Below are 24,492 nucleotides of genomic sequence, written 5' to 3' on the forward strand. Positions count from 1 at the left end.
AACAGAAAGGAAGTGAAATATATATACAGAATAAAGATCTTGACCGAAAGATGAATGCAGACATGAGGATGATCGTGGCTTCAATTTAATTGAGCTTGTCACAGACACTTTTTAAGTGTTGGAGTTCTTTCACCCTGTGATTGAGCCTCATGACATCTAAAACGACAGCTGTCATCCGTGTGAAGACTGGGTGCTGTTTGTCTCACACCAATTGTGCTACTACTACCTTTTAAAGTCTGATGAAAATCTGGCGTTTTTTCCCTGGTGTGCAATGCAATCTTCAAAAAATATCCCATTGACTTGCATTGAATGAGGGATCTGACCCATCTAGATTATTGTACACTCTTAAAAATAAAGGTTCCAAAATGGAATTTTCTTAGCGTTGCAATAGAAGAACTATTTTGGGTTCCCTAAAGAAACTTTCTGTGAAATAGTTCTTAAATTTTTTTTTTTTTTCTAAGTTTGAGGAACATTGTAATAATCTAAGAAACCTTTTCCACTATAAAGAACTATTTGTCCAATGAAAAAGGTTCCATTGATGTTAAAGGTTATTTTATTGAACCATCAATGCCAATAAAGAACCTTCATTTTTAAGATAACCTTCATTCAAGCAACCACCCAGAATACCACAGTGAAGTTTGCATGGTCAAATCTAAAAATCTAGAAGTATCAGTTGATCTTTGAGGAGGAGAAATTGTGGTCTGGCGTGGTTTGTGTCCTTGGCCTGCTGGTTCACCAGAGTCAAGTTGCGAATGATGGGAGCACAAACACAGCAACAGGAAGTCAACGAGTGTGTGGCAAGTGTTTTGTAAGATTTTGTTTTGTTTTTCTTGCTGTGTGTGTGGGTGGAAAGAATGTTTTATTATTAATTAATGCTAAGATCAATTATAATCACAGTATATCGTTAGTGGTCCATCCATAAAACATGGCCTATAATCTTACCAGGAGATTAAATAGTAGAGGTAAATAGTGCACATTTATATTACTAATATTTATATATATATATGTATATGTGTGTGTGTCAGGGACTTTTGGGAATGTCTTTTTACTGTTTTTCCACAAAATTATATGGTAATTCGTAGTTTTTGTTTGCAAAAAACATAAATTTGACAATATTTAACTGTAAGATTAAATATAATGCGATGTTACACAATTGACAGTTTTTCACCGTGTAACTTGTAACAAATTTCTGACACTTAAATTTCTAAACATCCAGTAATGGCAGTATGAATTAAACGCCACCAAAAGACAAATTATCCACCAAGTTGTACCATAGGATGTTCCTACCAGTTTTAAAATGTTAATAGTGAAAAAAAATTTGAAAAACATCCTGAAAATATTTCTAGTTGAAAACAACTTTAACTTTAGCCACCTATACACTTCAGTTTTAGTGTGAAGATGCATCAGTGATAACCAACCGCTTCTGTGTCTGAGATAGGCAGGTTCTGATCAAACTGACTAACACCCCTTCCCTCTCCTACTCAAGACTAAACATCATCACCATGCAGGAAGGAACGGCCTGTTGCTAAATTACATGATCCGTCGTTTACATCCCAGCAGATAAATATTTACCCCTCCGTTGTGGCCCGCCTTGTGATTAGCCACCTCCCCTCAGACAGTACCGGGACCACCTCGATGAACAATGGCTCTTTCATGGGCTGTGTCATTCCTCCTTTCCCTACTATGAACCCCGGGGAGTGGGACAGGAAGTCGCCCTCGCGGCCTAAAGGACTCCAGGGGAAGAGGGGAGAGAGATGAGAAGGGGGTGGAGGTACTCAGGTAACTGAACCCTGAAGGTCTGGGGCACTCCAGCCGTCTAGCTTTTGGTTGCATTGTGTGTGTTTGTTGGCATGAATCTGGCTCCTGGTTTTTAATGGCGTATTATCAAAATCCAATTATTTCCTAATGGTTAAATTTCTGCCCTACATTTTTTTTTTTCTAGTTGAATATCCTGTTTTCCTCCAGAAATGCATCAGATTACAGAACTAAAATGGGTTTGGAAAAGTGTTTCATGTTGACTTTAACATTATACAATAGCCTGTGTGGCCTAGGTGATGTCATTGGAAAAATAATGTTGTTTCAGAGTGAGAGGATATGACATCTAAAGATAAAATAACAATACATTTAGTTTTCTTCAGAATAACATGCACTGATTAATTGTGCACAATAAGACCAGTAATGTGCGTTAAAACAGTAAATAGGGTCAATTTTCATTTCATGTTGCCTTTAAGCCTGAAGAACCAGAGCAGGTTGGAGCCAGCGGAGGGACAGATGTCGGCAAATCCGCCCATCTTGATTCCAGCGAGTTTCATTACCAGATGTTTCAGGGCTATTATTGCATTAGAGCTGAAATGAATAGGCAGATGTGTGTGTGTGCATTATTAGCGGAGCTGAATTGTGCTGATCTTATGATCACAGTGATTATAGAGAGTCGAAGAGGAGCACAACTGCAGGCTGGCGGCTGGTAATCCTCTTCTTTCCCTAAATAAGCCCCTCTGTCATCCGCTATGTCTGATACAAATGCTTTCACAATCCCCCATTCTACCCTTTAATTCTCTCTCTCTCTCTCTCTCTCTTAATTTCAGTATGATGTTAGCTGGTCACTTTATTAAAGCCATTGTGTTTATCTGATCCTATTAAACACTAGAGTGGCAGAGGAGCTGTGCTTTCTGTCCGTCTTGTCCCTCATCTCTGTCTGTGTGAGACAATAATGGCATTGCGATGTCGTGAACAATCCTGCCCAAGAAATCAGATCTGTTTATTTGTGTAGCCGTGTCTGTGCGTGCACGTTACCGCTCACACTGACATAGAGATCTCTGTGACACCAAGGTAAAAACCGAACAGACAGCTTCCAGGTGTTTCTCATGAAGAAACAGGTGTGTGTGTGCATGTGCCCGTGTATTTTAAAATTCAATCTCTCCTTCAAACGCACACATGCGTGCATCTGGCATATCCCTGGCTGCCTCAGTCGTCAAATTCATCATTATTTAAAAAGCAAAACCACTAAATGCCCCTCTAAACCCTTAATCACAATGCGGCTGCTAATTCAATAATACCCCCGTAGCTGTCTGGTGATGCCCGCATTGTTTTGGCTCTGCCCAGGTGATGGTGGCTCATTCAGGGAGCCTGGCGTTGTCTCAGGGGCATGGTGCCCTGTTACGGGTGCCCATTGTGCATCTATTGTGCGCCTATTGTGGCAACCCTGAGAGAGCTGGAGGAAAACAAAAGCACCAGCTCTGCAGAGTGCCCGTGCTGATTTCGCATGCACCTGGCATCGCCACAGACACAGGACATTATTAATTGCTAATACATATTTATGTGGCACAAATTTGCCATTTGTTTATGCATAAAATTATCAATAGACACAGGGCGCTTAGCCAGAGAAAGTGGTGACCTTTTAAAACTGGAGTGAATGGAGCCCAGTTTGCTGGTTAAGACTTTGTGCAATTTGTCTTGTGTACGTTTGCTTTGTGTGAATCACGAGGGTGTGTAATAGAGAGCATCTTGTGTGCATGTGCTTGATGTTGTTTGTGTGTCTAAGTGAGGTTTATATGACCGCGAGATAAGGCAGAGAGAGACTGGGAAGAGGTGTAACTGACTATCAGAACCTTTAAAACTTAAAGTATTGGTATTACTGTGTTGTTTTTGGGCATGGTACATTTTTTTTGTAGAGTGGCATGTAAATACCGTGAAATATGAATATGGTATTTGAACCAATTCAATCAGTTCTAAACATATGGCTATTTGACAACTCTAAATATTAATTATTATGCATGCAGTTTTTCATAAAATTGTATTAATTGAGAGATGACTGAATATATGTTGTTTAAAATAATTATTTGCCACACCGAAGGGACGCTTAAAATGAATGATTAGTATTATATATAAAAAAAACAAGTTTTTAAAAATAATAATTAAAAACAGTGATTAAAATGGAAAAATAGTAAACCACATAAAAAATGTAATGATGTTATATCAAAGTACCAAGTTATTACTTACCATTACTGTACCATCATAGGCTAAAAACGGTCCATTGTCTGTTGTCGATAGTGTAGTGATTTATGAAGCACAGCTTACACAGAAGTCTCTTGTAAACCAAGCAGCTTTCTTTTGGTCAACGCGGCAAATCAACGTGACCAACTGGAACCTGTTGCAAAATCTTCATGGGGAAATCTTTTGCCCTCACTTGACATTCCTAATCATGTGGATTCCTTTTAAATTGACTGGATTTCATCAGCGAAAATTCAAAAATGTTGACCGTGCAAAATTCGCCACCATAATGGTAAGGTGCTTTGGCTGGATGTCAAGTCTGAACAAAAGTAATAGCACACCTGTCCTCAAAAAATAATTTGAGGTATCATTCTTGCCGTAGCATAAAGAAAAGAAAAAAAGACTCTGCTATGTATGATCAATTCAATTGTATTGGCAAAGCTTACCTAAGCAAACATTAATTAATATAAATATTCAATCTGAATGACACATTGTGTGTCAGGTTAAAAGTCCTGTGTTTGTGTGATTGCTACTAGTTGAGAGGCTCATAAGCATCACCTAGCTTCACTTGACCCAGTGGCACCACACACACACACACACACACACAACTCAATAAGGAATACATTACTCCCATTTCAAGTGACTCTTCCCCTTTCTCCGCAAACACATTTACTTTCTATTAAAGCCTGATCTGCAGCGCCGGCAGCCAAGTAGCCGGCAGAGTTTATTACCATAAAGATTAGAACAGAGCTCTTAACACGCAGGTGAACACATGCACATGCTTTCAACCCCCCAAACACATACGTGTGTTTGTGTGTGTGCACATGCTGTAGACTTCCCTTTCCCACCTGTGGAAAGGGTCTCTGTCAATCTGTTTGAGTTTGTTTCTGGACCGCTGTTTAATATTTAAAAAAAAACAAAAAAATAAAGGGGTAGGTCACCTAAAAATGAAAATTCTCACCATTTTCTGATATTTAAAAAAAATAAAAAAAATAATTACTTGTGTGACTTTCTTCCGTAGAACACAAAAGAAGATTGTATGTTCATGCTGCTGTCCATACAAAGGTAGTGAATGGAAAATAGAGGCTGTTAATCTCCTAAAAGGAAGAAAAAAAACACCATAACTTGGTAAAAGTGGTCAATATGATTATTTTATTGTATTTAAGTAAGTCATCTGATAAATTTGTGTGCAGAATACTGACATTTAAGACATTATTTTGTGAAAATTCTGCTTGAAATCTGTGGTCACCATCCACTTTCATTGTATGGAAAAGAGCAGCATTCTAAAAATTGCTCCTTTTGTGTTTCATTGAAGAAAAAGACAGACATATTGGATTTAACTTTTAACTTGATGCCTTCCTCCTTTTCTCTTTCTTAATTCACCTCTCTCCTTGGCTCTGTTTCTCATCCCCAGGGTTCAGTTGCTCACCAATGGGTTTGTGGTCTGAAGACGAGCAGCACTCATCTCTTTCACATCCTTTGTAGGTCAGTCCTATTTTTACTCTTTTTCTTCCCCCGTTTTTGTGCAAGGACACCCCATTGTTGTCGGCCAAAACAAGCAAAGTCTGTTGTATTGGTAAACAAATCAATTACTGCTTCACAATGGCTGCGATGTGCTTATCAAAGACTCATTATCGCTCTGTGCCGTATTGTTGTCATCATGACACCTCTAATCATTGTTATCATGGTCTAGTAGTTTCCATGGCTACACTATAACATTCAGCCAATGAAATGCCCCATTCCAGCCTTGCAGAAAAGCCATCAGCCAATTGTAGCACCGTAAGAAAGAACTAAGTGCCCAGTTTGGACCTTCACATTTGGGATAGAGAGCAAAAGGCCATGTAAATGCTGGACAATAATGCATCACTGGTTGGCAAAATTATTTGGACAATCAGGTTAACCTGTTTGCGTCCATTTATTTTAGTTTACGGCTACATGCGATTTTCTCTTTCAAAATATGGCCGTTTTTTGTATGTTCCCAAAGAGAAAAAAGTGAGCTGGTTGGCTTTTTTCAGTGGGAGGAGGTGGAGTGATGATACAGAGAGCAGGGTCACAGTTATCAGAACAAACGGAGAGCAAGAGAAGCAGAAAGACTGAAAGAATGAGATACAGAAAGAGAGGACAGGGCCACAGGGAGGGGGCACAGGGCCAGCTGGAGGGACAGGCTATGTGCTTTGTGTATTTGCAGCAACAATACAGGGCAGCTGAGAGTTGCCCCATGACCGTTTCTCTGAGGGCAGCCTGTACCCTGTCCACACACACATAAATACACACACACACACACACACACACACACACACGGGTCACTGCAGAGCTACTCAGCTGCTGATGCAGTCAACTGGAAACAGCCACACTCCTAAAATCAGATTGTTTTTTTTTTTCTTTCCTGTCAAATACACTCAAATGCATGCTTCACAGACCTTCGTATTAAATGACATATGGGTTTTCTGTTGACACTGTCCAGGAAAGATAGCCAAGCTTGAGGCTCGGAGAATGTGTGTGAGCCTTTAAAGGGGGTCATATCATAAATTATATTATCTTTTTATTATTATGATTATTTCTTTTCTCTTTACTTCTTATAATGCTGAAAGTTTTTGTTGCTTTGGAAACAGTCATAATTTTTATGTTATAGTTTTACATTACTTTTTCACCCTCCTTCTGACTTTTAGAATTAAGGTGTCCTGTGTTTTGCTGCTGTGCCTTTAAAGGCACACTGTGGAACTTTTCAACCTTTATAATATATTACCAAAACCCATTGAGATGGTACATCGACTTACAATAGGTTGAATGACACGTCTGCCGAAGCCTGAAGGTGTCTGTATCGCTTTTACCAGCACTATGTAACTTCGGGTTTCGGGTAGGAACCCGAGCACAAAAAGAACTACAAAATTCGACCGCTTTACGCCATACGTCACTTCCCCCACCACCCCAACTTCCTCAAATTCTAGCGTGAGAGCTCAACTCGCGTTTGATTGCCGGAGTCTGTATGTTGTCGTCATGGCTGAATCAACAGCTACTCGGAAGAAAGCGAAGAAAGCAAAGATTTTGTCAGAGGAGACCAAAAAAAGAAAAAGGGAGAGTTTAAAATAAACATCGGCATAAAAGTGTATGTAATATTTACTGCGAATTTGTGTAACAAAACTAATATAAGTCACAACATACTGCCGTATACAAATGTAAATGTAAATGTTTTTTTTTCCTTTCAGCTCATATATGTTTGTATTTGTGTAAAAGGAAAAACAAACTGAAGACTACAAATAAAGGAAATATGTAGTGAGTTATATCAGTTTTGTTACACGATTTCCCGACTACTCGATTTCATCTCCAACCCATTGCAAAGAGATCCTGAAGACGTTAATTGTTTGCTTCAGGTGTGTTTGATTAGGGTTGGAGATGAACTGTGCAGGACAGACGATCGGCAGGAGCAGGATTGGGCAACCCTTGTCAATGCGACTTACCTGATCAGACATTGTTTTCTGCGTATGCTACTTTTATTCAATTTGTTTTCTTTATAGGATTTATATTATTAATCTTATATTTATATTATTATTTTGGTCAGTAGTGAATCGATTAACTTTCTCCAACATACAAATCAGATGCCGTCTGCACAGACATAAAGACACGGGAGGTTGACCGGTTGACTGTTTGTTGACTTTTGCGACAATGCTGCGGCGCTTGTGGCCTCTAGGGGCACTAGACGTGAAAATTACAGGTCGAGCGCACCCAAGACTCCTATATAAATAGCTGAATAATAGTGCTTGACAGATGTAAACTGCTGGAACTCTACGGCGCCCCTAAAGGGACATGGTGGTGGGACAAATATGAGATGGGAGAAAAAAATATATAATCAAAAACTTTTTCTTTTCCCGAGAAACTTTACGTTCACTCGCAAAACATCCCTGAGAAATGTAGCATTCAATCGCAAAACCTTTGCTTTCCCCTGTGAAACTTTGCGTTCACCTGCAAAGAACTTTAAAAGTTAGGGTCTCTATGTATTTTTAGATTTTATGTGGAAAAAAATATATATAGTAACAATAATAGTAATAATAGCTATTATTATTATTATTATTGTTAGTAGTTATAGTTGTAGTATTTCTATATAATTATAATAATAATAATAATGCGCTTAAATCCGCAGTAAGGATGCTTTCCTGTCACATATCACACATGCACACTTCAATAAGCCAACAGAACGCAGGTTGATATGTTTACATGCCAGAAGAAATCAGGCTAAGGGGCAAAAATCTAGCTGTGACGTTCGGTTTATGCTTAAGCCTTTTATGACCTTATTTTGATAAAGGAAAACGGGTTAACATGTTTACATGGCCGTATGCATTGTCAGCTTAATAAGCATACTCAGGTTTAGAACTTGCATGTAAGCATTAAAAGGATTTTCTGAGTTTGAGTTCTGAAAGTTACAGTATGTTTACATGCTACATTTCTTAAAGAAATTTGAATTCTCATGATCATGATCGGATATTTGTGCATTGAACAACGTCCTGGCTGGGCTGAAAGGTCACCAGCCTCTTCATAAAGGTTTGTGTTTCTGTGACTATAGTTTCCTTTGTGCAGAACAAACAGTGAAATATTGTTGTTCAAATGTGTTCAAGCATTTGGATCACAAGCTGTGTGTGGGGCACGGACAAGTATGCTTGTGTGACCTCTGACCTGTTATCCTCTCAGTACACATCTAAAGGAAGTTCCGCCTGCAGTTAGCCCACACAGACAGGAAATCATGTAGTGCAGAGGGAAGTTGTAGGGCTGTAAAGTTGTTTTAGATGTTGTGACCTCTTTGGCCTCCACTCATGATGCAACGTCCTCTTTCCTTTATTGGAAAACACAGCTGAAAGCATGTGTGTGTTTATCCGTAAAGTGAAAGTCGCTGTCTGAAGAATGCACCGTATGCATCCGTTTGTGTACGTGTGTATCCCGTTAACTCTTACAAGACACCTGCATGCACTCCAAACACCGGGACTCCTTGGTTTCCCTGCAGGCTGATCGCTACAGGGACCCTTGTCTTGCTCTGTAAACAAATACAGGCATGATAGAGGACGTGGCTGAACCGATGTTAGAGCTGAGAAGTACAACTGTTAGTGTGTGTACAGCACATCAGGCCTCTGGTGCTCTCTAACAAAGCACCTGTTTACTCTGCCGTAGTCTCCAATGTAAATACACACCTAGAAATGGGAGCAAACTGTGCTTGGCATTTTAAAGAGCACATGGAGCTGGGGTTTTGACCGTGGCCTTCTCTAACTGGAGAGATGATGCTGGATATTATGACTACTATTTCTGGTCATCTAGAAAAGTGTTTAACCTATGTAAGTGATTCAAAATACAGCATCAGTTGATGCAGATCACAAAAGCTAGCATTTCTGTATTGCAAAATTTCATTATGAGTTAATTCATACAAATGTCCTATACTGTCCAGTCACTTTAGTGTCTGTCTGCCTTAGGGACGATATTTGATTTCTTTCTTTCTTTAAAAAAAAAAAAAGAAATTAATACTTTTATTCAGCAAGGATGCATTACGTTGTTCAAAAACTTGACAGTTTTTCAACATTCTTTCAGGAAATGTTTCTTAAGAACCAAATCATCATATTAGAATGATTTATGAAGATTCATGTGATACTGAAGACTGGAGTAACGATGCTGAAAATTCAGCTTTGCCATCATCGATTTACATTTTAAATCTATTAAAATAGAAAACTGTTATTTTAAATTGTAAAATTTTAACAATACTACTGTTTTACTGTATTTTGATTAAAGTATTGCAGCCTTTGTGGGCATAAGAGACTTCTGATTAGTCTACACTGCATCAGTACTTTACACCGTTACATTCTTAACTCTCTCAGAGTTGAGACTTGGATTAGATAGAAATAATTGTGTGTTAAACTAATAATGTCACAGTATGTTGCCCCTTTTCAGAGACTTGGAGAGAGTGGTCCATTTTTCCCAAAAATATGAGAGTGAAACTTATTAAAATATTTTAAGAAATAATTGTGTGTTTAAACTAATAATGTCACAGTATGTTGCCCCTTTTCAGAGACTTGGAGAGAGTGGTCCATTTTTCCCAAAAATATGAGAGTGAAACTTATTAAAATATTTTAATGTTAAATATTAAAAGAAATATTAATTCTTGCTTTTTAGAATAATATAAAAGTGCTGTGGGGTAAAATATCATAATATTTTACTATATCAAACACTCAGTCGAAGTAAAAATTCACATGAGTAAGCCCCCAACGGGTTGTTCATGTGAATTTTGACTTCTGTGAGCACTGTAAATGAACTCAGAATATCACAGATGTCCACAACCCTAGCTGCATGGTCCTTTTTTGGATTCAAATTCACGTCCAAATATATTTGGTCCTTACAATTTATGCAAAACAAATCTCAGATACATTATGATGCAGTTTGTGGACAGGAATTTGTTTGTAGTTATACTACAGTAAGGTTCGATTTCTTAATATTAGTTAATCAATTACTGTAGGTATCATGAACTAACAATAAACTTTTTTTACAGCATTTATTATTATTTGGGTTAATGTTAACCTATAAGTATGCGATTGTTCATACTTAATTCATGTTTGTTCAAAATACATAACTAACATTGAACATTATTAATATACAATTATGAATGTAGAAATTAATCAAGCTTAATAAATTGTTATAGAGTTGTTCATTGTTAGTTCATGATCAATGCATTGACTGATATGAAGTGCTACCTTTTATTTTTTGTACTGTTGTCACCATATAGTGCCACTGGAGTCATGTAGTCCACAACTAGTTATGTAGTTCACAACTAGTAAACACAGAATTAATCGACTAGTTAGTGCAACCCTACTGGCTATCGGTATATTTCAAAAAATCCTTCTCTCTCAGTGCACTATTCAGTGAAACACATCATCTGTCATCAGGCGACAGATTGTCCCACACTCCTCTCCCAAATTCCCTCCTGAGTGTCTCTCTCAATATGCCCAGTGCCACCGTATTCCCCGAGTCTCCCTCCCAGTAGACCTGCCCCACTCCGGCTCTCTTCAGTACCTGAACTCCCTCACTCGAGCGGCCGTCGGGCTAATTGCGGCAAACGCGCCTGTGAATGTATACGCAGTCATTACTGCTCACAGTGTGTGAAAACAGCAGAGGCCACATAAAGACACACTCATTATGAAAAATGAGGCTCTTGAGTGAATTACATCGATGCGTTTGTGTGTCTTGTAGGTTGCGGCGTCCCCTGCGAGACGCCGCGATGAAGGGCGTGGGCAGGGACGGAGCTCCCTAATCAACACGGCAATCGCATTTCCATATAAACAACCAAAAGCTCGTCTACATACAATCCAATTCCATATGATGTGGGCTTGCCGTCAGGGCTTGTAATTGCTTCAGTTCACCGAGTGTTAGAACAGGGCAGAAGAGGACGAGAGAGGCCTCTGGAGAAATGGAGGAATAGTCCAAGCGAGAGATTTTTCAATGACCTGACTCTCCAGCGATCTAGTATCCAAATACACTAAATCAATGCTCAGTCATACAGCGATAACAAGCCTCCTTTTATTTCCACAGTAATGGTTATGAATAATGTAACTACAACATTTAATGCGGCATAACCTGTTTTTAATGCCCATCAAATGTTTTGGAGAGCAGTGTTGGTGATTTCACACAAAACATAGTACCCAGTTTTATTCTAATAGGTTGATTTGGTTCTGAAGCAGCAACAACAACAACAACAACAACAACAAAAAATCTTACTGGCCCCAAACATTTGAACAGTATATGTTGAGCAATTTAATAATACTTTAAGCTTTGAAAAAGATGCAAAAGCATTATTATTATAAAGGCATTATTCCCATTTATTGCCCTTTTATGTAAAAGAGCAGCATGGACACTTTTCAAAACATATTTTTATGTTCCACAGAACAAAGAAAGTCCTACATTTTTGGAATGGCATGAAATACAGAATATTCATTTTTGGGGTGAACGGACCCTTTAAGATCAGTCTCCAGGATCCTGCCTCATTCCACAGATTGATTTGTTTTCAAGTGCTTCCCTCTGCAAATCAGGCAGATCATGTGATCTCCTTCAATGCAATAGCTTTAAATAATGAGAATCATACATAAACATCACCTGCTCTATTCATCTCAGGTGAGAGAGAACCCCCCCCCCCCCCCCTCCTCTCTCTCTCTCTCTCTCTCTCTCTCTCTCTCTCTCTCTCTCTCTCTCTCTCTCTCTCTCTCTCTCTCTCTCTCTCTCTCTCTCTCTCTCTCTCTCTCTCTCTCTCTCTCTCTCTCGTTCTCTTGCCCCCTCTAGGATTCTTCCCCTCCTGTGGGTTAAAGTAATGTCTGGTCCTTTGGGTTTTCTTCTCCTTGAGATGAACAGAAGGAGAGGAGGAGAACAGGTAGTAGCATTATTCTTGGCTTTTCGACGGTAATGCTGAACCCTGGCCAATTAGGTAGATTAAAACCAACAAAACACCTCCGTTAGTGGGAGGTATTGTTACAAGCTTGCGGATCATTTAGAAGTAAACTCCTGAGTGCCTCCTGGAATTCTCCCCCAGAATCTGTTTCCCTTTCATCTCGCAGGTCTTGTGTTCTCAGCAAAGCAACCAGAACTTGTGTCGGTGCCATGCATTTGAACGCTGCTTATGGCTGTGCAAATAAACATGTAATAGCTTGTAGTTGAGGCATAAATGGTGAAAAGCTTGAGTTGTGTCCATTTACGTTTTATTAAACATAATTATTAAATGTAATAGGCTTTCTTAAACCCGGGACTGAAGTTGAACTTTAATCTAATGGGAAAATGGTCTCTCAATAGAGAACTTGAGCATTACACTACCGTTAAAACATTTGGGGTTGGTTAGATTTTTTTATGTTTTTGAAAACATTTATATTGTGAAATATTACAATAAAAACAATCATTACTATATTATTAGTTTTCAAAATGTAATTTATTCATATTTATTCACTGTAACAGTAAAGCTGAATTTTCAGCAGCCGTTACTCCAGTCTCCAGTCACATGATCTTTCAGAAATCTTTTGGATGTGCTGATTTGGTGCCCTAGAAATATTTCTTATTATTATCTGTTGAAAACAGTTGTGCTGCTTTTAACTGTGATGCATTTTTTTTTTTTTTTTTTTTGGATTCATTGATTAAGAGTTAAAGTAAAAAAAAAAAAAAAAAAAAATTTTATTTAAAATAGATTATTATTGTTAACAATTATTTAGCATCTATTTTTAACATTTATTGAAAATAGAAATATATTCTTACATGTCTTTACTCTCACTTTAGTTCAATTTAATGCATTATTTCTGTATACAAGTACAATTTTCTTTCATAAAAAAACTTTGGAACGTGTAGAAATTGCTTTTGTTTTGTGTTGATGTACATTTACGTTTTGTATTTTAAATAGCCAATTGTCGGTAGTTTATATCATAGCCCTCCCTGTACATGAATTGCTTCAGTTGCAGGTAGGGGGAGGAACATTCTTATTTTTTGGGAGACATTCTTATTCTAGAGAGCATTTGATTGGACAAAAGTTTGTTGTGCATGTGTCTTCAATTGTAACTGTTTGTAACAGAGGAGAAAGACTGCTAAAACACTAACACTAACTGCACTAACATATAGAAAGCCTCAAGCTAACAGACATCTTAGAGTAACTATGCACTGCACCTTTAAAAAAAAAATCCTCTTCTTAGGCATATCATTGAAAATTACACAGGTGTTTTGTGCCTAGGAACGTTTGTTTTAATTTAGTTGTTTTAGTTGTGTTGGTCGATGACTCTCTTCACTTTCGCTTCTGAGCTCTGAAACCGAACATATTGAGAGCTCTCATCAACAATTGAATAGCTGAAAAGGAATTAACCTCTAAGTAGTGCGGCGTACATTTGCAGAGAGTGTGCCCGTATCAAAGAGCATATTTAATAGAGCGGCGTGGCGTGGAGAGCTCGAGCGGAGTGTTAAATAGGCCGAGAGCTGGAAGTGAAGGGCAGAGGTGATATCCTCGCTAAAGGTCCCTAACAGCCAGAGTAACGTGTCCGCACACACGCTAGAGAGATGTATACGCATCCTGGATTCTAATCATCACATGTGAACACAATGGGTGCAGGAAGTTTGGTTTTTGTCATACCCAGGAGACATAGAGTGAGAGATATGGAATTCATGTGTGTGTATACGCCAGAGTGTGCGTCCCTGGGGTTGGGGGGCCGTGCCGTGATGGTACAGATGGGACAACATATGACATGTGAGGGTGTGGGGACACTGAGGCTCTCTCCGTCCATCTGGACTCCCCTCTGATCTGCCCTGCCTCCCTCTGCCGTGTGTGTTTGTTTGTTTGTGTATATGTGAGTAAGGGCTAGCCATTCGCTCCTACATGGCTGTTTGTTTTGTGCAGCATGAGCTAAAAAGTTTATTAGATCAGAATCTCATTTTTAGCAAACTTTTGCTCCGATTAAAAATTTTGGAACAAACCTTATATGAAACATTAATGACACTGCAAATCATGTGGCATCTTGAGAAGAGTTGTACTATGACTTTTCTAAGCTTTCTATGCTTCTAAGCTTAGATTGCCTGGGGGGCATAAAATTGGTTTACATGGAAGGAGGTACTTGAGACATTTAAGTGATTTGTTATGTAATAGAGACCCCAGCTTTTCTTTGGCATGCGACAGTAAGTAACATCCAAGAACACCTCATCAATCATCAATGGGCAAGGTTAAGCACACGCAATTTTATCGTCTGGTTTTAGGGATGCAATACTGAACTGGTTGTCAGCCAATATCTGCTTTTTTAAATGTATACCTGCAGTATCGTTCATATCTGCCTTTTTAAATTTATACCTACAGTATCGTTCATAAGTTTGGTGTTAGTAATTTTGTATTATTATTTTAAATAAATGAATATTTTTATTCAGCAAGAATTCATTGAATTGATCAAAAGTTGACAGACTTTCACATTATTATAAATTATTTCTATATAAAATACATGCTGTTCTTTTAAACTTTCTATTCACTGAAAAAAATACATCACTGTTTAAAAAAGAAAATTAAGCAGAACAACTGTTTTCAACATTGATAATAATAATAAATGTTTGTTGAGCACCAAATCAGCATATTAGATCATGTGACATGTGACTGGAGTAATGATGCTGAAAATTCAGCTTTGCCATTACAGAAACAAATTAAATTAAAAAAAATGTGAAAACAGAAGTTGATTTAAATGGTAAGATTATTGCATAATATCACTGTTTTTACTGTATTGTTGATCAAATAAATGCAGCCTTGGTGAGCATGAGAGACTAATTTCAAAAATAATTAAAAAAAATCTTACTAACTAAGCCCAACTTTTTTTTATATTTTATAGATTCATCATCCTTTAACAAAGTAGGCAGTCATTTTATATCAATGGCATCATCGGGGACATTCATTGTGTCGCACTTTAAACCATTCTTTACAGTCAAAAACAAGATCACAGCGGCCCAAAATTTATGTTAAGTGATGTGCAATTTAGCTGAAAATACTCAGCCGTCAGCTGAGGTGCGAAGACGGTCTGGATTTGACAGCGTAGTTTTGACCCTTCTATCGCTCCAACACAACCTATCCAATCCAGAAGCTGTAAACCTGTCATTTGAACATGTCTTTATCCCCCTCCTAAAACGTCATCCATGTCACCCGCCTGCGTTGTCCTCCGCTCACCTCCCTTCGGTGGCCCCCTGTGCCTTAGTGCATTGTGGGTCATCAGCGGAGCTCAGCCCCGTTTGTCAGGTGCTGAGGAGGCTGTTTGAAATTCATGTTCGGTAGATTGTCAGACAAGAGAAGAGTGCGTGTCGGGGGGGAGGCGGCGATTGGAGAGGAGGGGGGGCTGTAGCTTATTACCATATCAAAGAGCCAGCCGCCGTGGTCTAATGGTAATTACAACGGCCAACAATTGGCGCTCGCTGGTCGGATCATAACAAAAAAAAAATTAAGGGTGTGTGTGTGCATGTGCGTGTGTGTGTATGTGTTAGAATGGAATACAGGGGGGAGGAATTGGCCAGGGCATTCAGGTTATGTTAATACAGCTCATCTATTTAATTAGTGCTCAGACGCAGGCTTTGTTTACTTCTGACATGTCTTTTTTAAAAGTGTGTGTTAGAGAGAGACAGTATGGTAACGGAGGTTTTCGGGAATGATTTGGCCCATAAGATTGAGTGAGAATAGTAAAGGCATTAATGAGCTCCACTGTGGATGGACCTTTTGATGGTCGTCCTGACTCCGCCCCTCTGCTCGGCCCCCACTGGATCTGCTCACTAGAGAACACACACACACACACCACACACACAGAGGAGACGGAATTCACATTGTCCAGCAACCTGGCCAGCAACACAACCTACTGTATGACTGCGTATGGTTTGTGTGCATCACTAGTGAGGCCAGAAAAAAGAGGGTGGATCTTAGTATTTCTATTCTGTGTATACTTTTTAAAATGTCATGAATATTATGAAGTGTGCTCGTTTCCTTTGCTTTTATGAAACATTAACGCTGTTCCAAGACCTGGTGTGCCGATCATGTTGATAGCCTAGTCTGACAGTGTTAGAGTGTAAGAGTGCCCAATTTTATAATCCAATCAATCCATATAATGGATAAATTCAGGTTTTACTTTACTTTTCTCTCATGAATACACTGTCAACATATATATACACTCACCGGCCACATATATATACACTCACCGGCCACTTTATTAGGTACCCCATGCTAGTAACGGGTTGGACCCCCTTTTGCCTTCAGAACTGCCTCAATTCTTCGTGGCATAGATTCAACAAGGTGCTGGAAGCATTCCTCAGGGAGTTTGGTCCATATTGACATGATGGCATCACACAGTTGCCGCAGATTTGTCGGCTGCACATCCATGATGCGAATCTCCCGTTCCACCACATCCCAAAGATGCTCTATTGGGTTGAGATCTGGTGACTGTGGAGGCCATTTTAGTACAGTGAACTCATTGTCATGTTCAAGAAACCAATTTGAAATGATTAGAGCTTTGTGACATGGTGGAAGTAGCCATCAGAGGATGGGTACATGGTGGCCATAAAGGGATGGACATGGTCAGAAACAATGCTCAGGTAGGCCGTGGCATTTAAACGATGCCCAATTGGCACTAAGGGGCCTAAAGTGTGCCAGGAAAACATCCCCCACACCATTACACCACCACCACCAGCCTGCACAGTGGTAACAAGGCATGATGGTTCCATGTTCTCATTCTGTTTACGCCAAATTCTGACTCTAACATCTGAATGTCTCAACAGAAATCGAGACTCATCAGACCAGGCAACATTTTTCCAGTCTTCAACTGTTCAATTTTGGTGAGCTCTTGCAAATTGTAGCCTCTTTTTCCTATTTGTAGTGGAGATGAGTGGTACCCGGTGGGGTCTTCTGCTGTTGTAGCCCATCTGCCTCAAAGTTCGACGTACTGTGCGTTCAGAGATGCTCTTCTGCCCACCTCGGTTGTAACGAGTGGTTATTTCAGTCACTGTTGCCCTTCTATCAGCTCGAACCAGTCTGGCCATTCTCCTCTGACCTCTGGCATCAACAAGGCATTTCCGCCCACAGAACTGCCGCTCACTGGATGTTTTTTCTTTTTCGGACCATTCTCTGTAAACCCTAGAGATGGTTGTGCGTGAAAATCCCAGTAGATTAGCAGTTTCTGAAATACTCAGACCAGCCCTTCTGGCACCAACAATCATGCCACGTTCAAAGTCACTCAAATCAACTTTCTTCCCCATACTGATGCTCGGTTTGAACTGCAGGAGATTGTCTTGACCATGTCTACATGCCTAAATGCACTGAGTTGCCGCCATGTGATTGGCTGCTTAGAAATTAAGTGTTAACGAGCAGTTGGACAGGTGAACCTAATAAAGTGGCCGGTGAGTGTATATATATATATATATATATATATATATATATACTTTAAAATAATATTAGTATAGGTTATTTTAAGTTCCATCACATCAGAGGGACTATTTACACGTGGTCACTTCATGCATTTTCTCTGATTGGATAGCTATACGATCGTGAAAAGACCAGGTGTAAATGCTCTCCGAAACACTTTCGAGACAGATTTGACTCCGATCGCTCAAACCACTTCAGGAGGTGGTCTGAGATTAATTCCAGACGGAACTGGACAAGTGTAAATTTATCTGGTTGTTGAAACCACATATGTAAATATATATCGCAGATATGACGGCGCTACTGCAACACGCATCGGAATTGAGGATCGGATTTATATTTGTTTTGCGGAGGCCAAGTGTAAATGGAACCGTTTTAACAAATCAGACAGCAATCCAATCAATAAAAACACATGACGTGACCAGGGTGTAAAAAGGCCCAGATATGCAACGTAAATGTAAACATACTCAATAATTTATAATAGTTTTTCTTAAATATTTATATATGTATTTGTTTGTTAACAGCAGTGCTCTAATTAATGTCTTGACCTCTTGCTGTGCTTTAGCTTTTAGTTTGCATGGTAAAACCCTCTTAGAGAAGCGAGATTAACTTTATTAATTAATATATGCATTAATATATGCATACTGTGATGTCTGTGGTGCTAGAGCATGAATAAATGTTGCAAATTATTGCTTAACTGCTCGTTTATGGGGGACTAGTGTCACATAAAAAAAAGAAGAAAAAAATAAGTAAATTACTTTTTAAACTGACAAATAAACAGACATTTAAAACATTACATAATTCTTGTTTTAAAACGTAAAAAGAAAAGTAAGAAGAAATACATTGCTAAATTATTTTAAATTCTACATTTTAAATTGTTTTATAGGACATTTACAAATTACTTTTCTATCCATTTTGAGTTAAATTCCAGTTATTTAAAAAAAATGTAAGTTTAATTTCAAAATGTATTAAATATAATTTGTTTAAAACTTTTAGTTTTAAGTGTGTATTTCTTTATTTGAAAAATAATTTGAATGTGTTTGTATTATATTTAACTACACTTTCAGACATTAATTAAATAAACAGATTTCAATATGTCTTGAGTAGACATAAATTGATTTCAATTGAGAAGTGATGCATTGAACTAATAAATTGACAATTGATTTCTTTATTGTATTAATTAATTAATTAATTATTGGTTGGATAACTTTGGGAAGACCAGCCATCAATCTGGGTGGGCCAGTGCCACTCTGGACATTTATGTGCCCTTTTCCATGGTGTGCATATAAGGAGTGGGCTAAACTATGAATGAAGATATTTTTGAGAAGTGTGTGTGTTTGATTGTGTTTGTGATGACGGGGAGCTAGATGGTTATGGAGTTGTGATGGGCCTATTTGAAGGCCTCTTTAGAGAGGAGAGAATCACAGAATATGATGAGAGAATCTGATCGAGGGAGTTGTTTGACTCCTTCCTGATGCCTTTGTGTGTGTTTGCTTGCGTGGATGTGTACAAAGCATTTTCGAGCACCTACAAACTATGTTTATCATACAGATCATCCCTCTGTTACCCTGCACACTTGAACCAGTTGTGCACTGACACAGCTGAAGAGGACATGCGCTCCTTGATGTCGTATCATCACAGTGGGTTGTGAGTGACTAGAAATAAATGTGGTCATGAGGGCCATATCTTCTAGGTGAATTTTGATGTGATGAAAGCTGTCTCTAAATGTAGCTTTGAGCTTTATAGTTTGCACAGTTTTAGGAAAGATGCAACTCTTTATAATATTCATACAACATATGTGAAGTCCCCATTATGCTCAGCAGATTTACTCAGAATTGAGGAATTGACATCTCTGATTTTAAAATCCTTTCTGGATTTGCTATTCAGCTTAGAAAATGCGAAAAACATTTTCAGATTTAATTTGTCAACATTAAAACAAAATGTAAAGCAGGAAAGCTTACTAAAAAAAAAAAAAAAAAAAATCCAAAAAAGAAAGAAAAAAGTCATAATCCTTCATCCAAATAAAAACAGTAATAACTTGTAGTTATTACATAGTAATAACTCTTAAATGACTTCCTGTCTTGTCTCATTGTATTATTATTGCATTATTTTTAGCAACTGTTGTAAGTAATGTTGCTTTTGTAAAATCTTATCATTAGTCAACTTTTAATTGTAATCAGTGTTAACATAATTGGTCCTGATTTACTCACTTCAGTTCCATATGTTGCAAGGCAGATTTTAATTTGATACCATTGAAATTTAAGTGTGCAAACTTGTAAAAGAAGTCTTATTTGAAATTATTTCAGTATATTCGGTTTCACTCTTGACAGTTCGCTGGTGAAATGCGTTCCAAATGCAGTTTCATACTGATTTTTTTCTTGACGTAAGTGTATTTTGGTATAGAAAAAAGTCTGAGGACACAAACAGCCATCTTCGAAAGTTACCCATCAGTATAATAAGTTTGACAATATTATCCCATGAAGATTATTGGAAACTGCGTGTCTGTGTGTCAGCAGGTCATAAGGGCCTGTTCAAGAGGGCCTCATTAATAAACACAGTGAGTGTGCGAACTGTCATGCTGTTATCACGCTGTATAACAACACCATGACAAGGGAACTCATTCAGCAACGTCCACGCAACGTCTGTGCGACGTCTGTGCAATATCTTCCCCATATGCCCCACACAGCCACTCAGATAAGAGGGAGTCATGTGGTCATCAGTAGAGCTGTACCTGTGTGTTGTCACCCTTGGACTTATGGAGGATAAAAGTGTCTTATTTTAGTCTATGTGCTACTAATATCTGAACATGTGCATGTGTGAGAAGCCTAAATTAAGCCTAAGGGGAGACAAACCATGACACAGGGTGCTAACAGCATGCTCTATGCTTTCGGTCCTCTCTCTCTCATTCTGAGCACTTCATTCTCTCACACCTCTCTTGCCCTTGAGAGGAAGTGCACTGCCGCCTGTAAGTGAGAGCAAATGTCCTGTTATGAAGACGAAAGTGAGAGAGAGTGAACGAAGAGAATCTGATGAAGTGAAGGATAATGAGGAAAAGGAGTGAGGGAGAGGCAGATGGAGAGAGAGATAGGATGCCTTTTTTGCAGTTTAGTAGTTTGTGCTAAAGCTTAATGTTTTTGTGACCAAAAAATTCAACCTGCTTTGCTTTTACCTAAACCTTGGCGAATGAAAGGGCCCTCATCCTCAGTAAGACCAAAACGTTTTTTTGAGTTTTTTTCCCAACGCACCTTATCACTCACTTTACAGGTGGTTTTAAGGTAGATCAAACAGACTTAAACCATCTGTTGCATGCAGATAAGAGCTCAACACAAACTTTATAAACTTGCATGTGAATGAGGCGGCCTAGGTGCAAACCCATAATGAGGCATTTACACTGACGCCGATTTACAGCCACACCGTGACTAGTTGGCATCGGCTACATCCAGATTCCTGTACTTCCATATGTACTGAATGTGATTTGAGAACTTACTTTTTGTGGGTGGGTGATTTATTTATTCCATATAATGGTCCTATATGTGCCATATACTTTATTTTCTTTATGCAAAACATTCCTTGGAAAATGAACAATGTGTCTGTGTTGTCAAACAAGTACAATTTAACCCTGAGAAAGAACTTTCTTAGTACCTTTAGCAAAACGATTTTTAGACATTAACTTCTAAATGTTGCCATCTCAGCTGCAGTGGCCTTAATGGACAGCAAGTGTCCACTGTTTGCACACTTTAGAATCTGAGCAGATGCAGTACATTTTGACCGTTTACTGTATCATCATCCCACTCATTTGACGTACTGTACAATCAACTGTAAAAGATGACACCCAATAGATTTATGAAACTGGCAAAAACAAAACAGAGAAAACAAATCTTGCACAACAATTTGATAGCTTTCTGATATATTTAGGACTTTCATTCAATAGATTCTTTTTAATTCAGATTTAATGAAATGACATTTTCGTATTTCTTTACTTTAATAGACTGTGTCAATGTAGTCTACATATTAATAATTCAAATGCAAACAACAATCATAAGTCTCTTGCATGTGTATGTAAAGTGTCTTTTGATGGATGGCTACATTTAACTGAAAGATTGTAATTTCCGTCATTCGTGTCACATGCGTTACCGTGACAGATTGGAAATATGCAGCAAAGTGTTTCTCGTGGTAGGAAGCAGAGGGAATATGTCATGCTGTACGGAGCAAAGAGAAAAGGGCTTCATTTTCGTGGCATGACGCCGCAGACACATAAAGACTGTGAAATCAGGGGCTTTGGAAGGTAACCATTTACTGTTGACTATTGCTAATGGTGAAGAAGAAAAACAGCCGTCCACCTTTTAAAATAGAAAAGTGACAAAAATAGGGTGTTACGCAAAGAAAGTCAAGTGATTTATAGAGGCTAACATGGCAGCACAGATGCTGGTTTTCAGAGGTGAAAGACTGCATGTATACACAGATTAGCTATTGCATTAACAAACAGTGACACCAAAAAGTATTTTATGACAATTAGACATTGTGTCTGTCTAACTACTTTTTTGGGCCACCGAATGCAAGCTCAAGCACAGAAAGAGAACTTGTTCTCTGAAACGCTTGTATTTATGTTATTCAGATGTATCTTGACGTCAGATAAACCCAATCTTCTCAGTTTTAATACCCTTCCCGGTGTTAACCGGGTCAACAATTTCTAAATCTCTGTCTCTAAAATCAATGTGTTTTTGCTTTTCAATTCAAACAAGCACTGGAGATTGACTGCTAAACTGCTTGTCTGGTCTTGTTCTTGAAACTACAAGCAGACAAACAAGATAATCACTCCTGTTCTACATATGGACACTTTTTTAATTACAAGTCTTTCAGACTCAGTCTATTTTGTTTTTGCTCCTCATCTCAACATCTTGGTAAACACAAGAATCTCTTTTTTTTCCCCCCTTTTAAACTTCTGACATTTTTTTTCTTTCATCTTAGAAAAGACATTTTTTTCTTTCATCTTAGAAATTGTGTTGACTGGTGCATTAGGTCGTTGCTGTCTTTTTTCACATACATATATACACAGGGATTGGACAATGAAACTGGAACGCCTGGTTTTAGACCACAATAATTGAATAGTATGGTGTAGGGCCTCCTTTTGCGGCCAATACAGCATCAATTCATCTTGAGAAGTCCTTCACAGTGGCCAGAGGGATTTTGAGCCATTCCTCTTCCAGAACAGTGGCCAAGTCACTATCTGATGCTGGTGGAAGAACACTTTTTCTGACTTTCTCCTTCTAAATACCACAAAGAGGCTCAACAAATATTTAGATCTGGTGACTGTGCAGGCCATGGGAGATGTTAAACTTTACTTTCATGTTCTTCAAACCATTCTGTCACAAGTCTTGCTGTGTGTAATTGTGCATTATCATACTGATACATGGTACCCCCTTCAGGGTACAATGTTTGAACCATTAGGTGCACATGGTCCACTTGAAAGGTTCGGTAGTCCTTGGCATGATGCGCCCAATAAGCACAGCCCAAAACATCACTGGCAACAGTCCATGTGTTAAGCCTCTTTGGGGCTTCTCCACACCGTAACTCTCACGGATGTGGGAAAGATAGTGCAGGTGGACTCATCAGAGAACAGTACATGTTTCACATTGTCCACAGCCAAAGATTTGCACTGTTGGCACCAATGAAACTGACACATGGCATTGGCACAAGTGACCAAAGATTTGGCTATAGCAGCCCGACCATGAATATTGACTCTCTGGATCTCCCGATAAGCAGTTTTGGTGGAAACGGGAGAGTCAAGGTGTGCATTTAATTCTGCAGTGAGTTGGGCTGCTGTGGTTTCATGTTTTTTGGATACAATCCGGGTTATTACCCTGGACATCCCTTTCAGACAGCTTCCTCTTGTGTCAACAGTTACTTCTGTTGGATGTGGTTCTTCCTACATGGTGGTATGCCGACATTACCCTGGATACTATTGCTCTCGATTTTATGTATGTTTCATATTAAAGTTTTTACACTGTGCATTAACATACTTTTAAACATCGAGTATCACATTTGTAACTTTTAGCTCTGCATCATGAAGCAGGTTTACTGATGCTTTTGTGGTACCAACTTCAAACTAAGAAGCCAAAGGTGTACAATGTGAAACAATGTGTTACTAGAATCTTATCAGTGAGCTGATTAGCCACATGTTACTGGATGTTAACCAATCAAAAAGTTCCTCTGTGCTTACCTCATTAAATATTCATGTGGTTTTTTGATCCACAAAATCGTTCATGCTGTTTCATAGTGTTTGATGGGAAAATGTTGAACAGTGACAGCAAATACGTTAACTGAAGTGAAGTTAACCCAGGATTATGAATAGCATGTTACATGGAAAGAAAACAAGATCGGACTTGTGTACCAAGGGTTGATCTTTATTAAAATGATTAGCAATCTTATATTATTAAAATAAAGAAAAATTATTTTAATAATTTATTTTAAATTAAGAGAGAAATAAACAATTTCAATATTTATTGTTGAAAATGATTTATATAATCTTTTCAAAAATTACGACTATCCCAAAGTTCACTGCAAAAGTTTTTTTTTTTTTGCCTTGTGAAAAT

General features: G+C 38.4%; 1 protein-coding gene across 3 annotated transcripts in view; it reads left to right on the forward strand.

The window, feature by feature from the left end:
* The window catches only part of sox5 (SRY-box transcription factor 5), a 198,928-nt gene that overhangs the window by 32,787 nt on the left and 141,649 nt on the right, over window positions 1–24,492 (forward strand). For 2 of the 3 annotated variants that reach the window (XM_056235812.1, XM_056235813.1), the window contains exon 2: window positions 5,405–5,475. The exons of the other annotated variant lie outside the window; for it this stretch is intronic. The gene's annotated coding sequence lies outside the window, so the exon portion shown is untranslated. The remainder of the gene's footprint in view (window positions 1–5,404; window positions 5,476–24,492) is intronic. 3 annotated transcript variants of the gene reach the window in all.

The sequence above is a fragment of the Rhinichthys klamathensis genome, unplaced genomic scaffold (genome assembly GCF_029890125.1).
Source record: "Rhinichthys klamathensis goyatoka isolate OS25496 unplaced genomic scaffold, OSU_Roscu_1.1 h1tg000430l_1, whole genome shotgun sequence".
In the NCBI taxonomy this organism is placed as follows: domain Eukaryota; kingdom Metazoa; phylum Chordata; class Actinopteri; order Cypriniformes; family Leuciscidae; genus Rhinichthys; species Rhinichthys klamathensis.